This window comes from Macrobrachium rosenbergii, chromosome 47 (genome assembly GCF_040412425.1).
Source record: "Macrobrachium rosenbergii isolate ZJJX-2024 chromosome 47, ASM4041242v1, whole genome shotgun sequence".
Classification (NCBI taxonomy): Eukaryota; Metazoa; Arthropoda; class Malacostraca; order Decapoda; family Palaemonidae; genus Macrobrachium; species Macrobrachium rosenbergii.
This window is the reverse complement of record NC_089787.1, coordinates 9,375,110-9,377,609: the sequence shown is the minus strand read 5'-3', so window position 1 is coordinate 9,377,609 and position 2,500 is coordinate 9,375,110.

Here is a 2,500-nt window from a genome sequence, read left to right as displayed (position 1 = left end):
TATATATATATATATATATATATATATATATATATATATATATACATACACATACATACATGCATACATACATACTGTACATGCAAACAACCAATCCTCTTGCAGTCAAGACATAATGTGATCAGTTAGACCTTGAATTCTCAGCTGAGGAAACTAAACTAGATCAAAAAGATATTTCCTCTGGTAACAAGGAATTTCATAGAAGAAAAAATATACATAAACATTTGTGTATGTTGTGCGTGATGAGGTTGTGATTTGACATGAGCTTATATTCGCTTTTGTTCGGAGAGAGAGAGAGAGAGAGAGAGAGAGAGAGAGAGAGAGAGAGAGAGAGAAGCAAGACAATTAAGACTGGTAATTGTTAATAGGTTGTTTAGGAACGTTTAGATGGCGTTACTAATTGCCTTAAACACAACACAAAGCACTGAGATCTTTTCACGGATTCCATACAAAGGAATTCCTCTTTTCAAAACCTTACCTCCAAGGTGAGGTTGTCTAGGAATCTTTAACCGAAAATATGACTAAAAATACACGGATAGAAATCATCTATACTTTCTCTCTACATATCTACACATCTTTTGTGCTGTTACAGTGATCATTGTTAGTCTTCTCTCTCTCTCTCTCTCTCTCTCTCTCTCTCTCTCTCTCTCTCTCTCTCTCTCTCTCTCTCGTATTGCAAGTATAAGAACGTGTATTTTTGGCAAAAAATGTTATCTAAGTCACACCTGAGAATCCTCAGACGACAATGAAGTATTTATGCAGAGCAAATCAAATTCTAGAGAAGACAGACACCTGTTGTCCCTGACGAATAGCATTCAAATAAATCGTCTCTCGTTCATTAAAACTTTGCTGTGAGTTTGGCAAACAGTTCCCGAGTCCTTTAGGATTTTGAAAAATGTTGATTCAGGTCCTTCTGAAAGTAATTAAAAAAGTTGTTCAATTTTCACTAAATGCAGCATTGTCTAGAATTCCACATTTGCTTGGGAATATTATCTGCGTAAAACGTACGTTTGGTTTTGGAGTTACATTGCATCAAAGACAATTTTTTTTTTTTTTTGTAGAAGGTACTGAATGCCCCTGAGGTGGCAGACTCCTATTTAACCTTTGACCTCCAAGAATGGCCTTCACTTTAATTTCAGTTTGCATATACGCCTCCTTAGTGGAGCTTGTGGGATTTCATGGATCACATCTGATTAAATTAATACGATTTTTTCTTTACTTTAAAATTGAAATCTTCCTTTCCCATTTTTCTTAAATAATCAAGGTTTCAACTCTTTTAGTACATTGGAACTTAATTCAGGGAATGTGAAAGTAATTAACATGCTCTGAGTGATAGTTTTCCAGCATGGTGTATTCATGTATGTGCTTATGCATTATGTAGTTATGTATTCATGTATACATACTTGTAAGTATGCATACATGTAACGTTTACGTGTATTTAATAGTTTTGCCTTCTGTAAGTATGCATGCATTGAAGTTGATTTCTCTCTCTTCTCTCTCTCTCTCTCTCTCTCTCTCTCTCAGTTCCTCATTGGACGGATTGGTATCGTTCTCGGCTAGCACTCTGCTGAGCCTGCGTTCGATTCTCCGACCGGCCAATGAAGAATTAGAGAAATTTATTTCTGGTGATAGAAATTCATTTCTCGTTATAATGTGGTTCGGATTCCACAATAAGCTGTAGGTCCCGTTGCTAGGTAACCAGTTGGTTCTTAGCCACGTAAAATAAATCTAATCCTTCGGGCCAGCCCTAGGAGAGCTGTTAATCAGCTCAGTGGTCTGGTTAAACTAAGGTATACTTAACTTCTCTCTCTCTCTCTCTCTCTCTCTCTCTCTCTCTCTCTCTCTCTCTCTCTCTCTCTCTCTCTCTCAGTTACACATCTTTTGCCCTATTAAATTGAACATATTTAGCTCTCTCTCTCTCTCTCTCTCTCTTACAGCTACACATCTTTTGCCCTATTAAATTGAGCATTTTTAGCCCCCACCTCTCTCTCTCTCTCTCTCTCTCTCTCTCTCTCTCTCTCTCTCTCTCTCTCTCTCTTACAGCTACACATCTTTTGCCCTGTTAAATTGAACATATTTAGCTCTCTCTCTCTCTCTCTCTCTCTCTCTCTCTCTCTCTCTCTCTCTCTCTCTCTCTCTCACAGCTACACATCTTTTGCCCTATTGAATTGAGCATTTTTATTTACACATCTTTTGCCCTGTTAAATTGAACATATTTAGCTCTCTCTCTCTCTCTCTCTCTCTCTCTCTCTCTCTCTCTCTCTCTCTCTCTCTCTACAGCTACACATCTTTTGCCCTATTAAATTGAGCATTTTTAGCTCTCTCTCCTCTCTCTCTCTCTCTCTCTCTCTCTCTCTCTCTCTCTCTCTCTCTCTCTCTCTCTCTCGTTTTCCTGTTATCGTCTCTTTTCCCTGCGCCTTCCCTCCCCCCTCCTTCCCCCTTCCCGCGAGGACAAATGCCGATATTCAATTAGCAAAGACGGATCCTTCATCATCTGCGA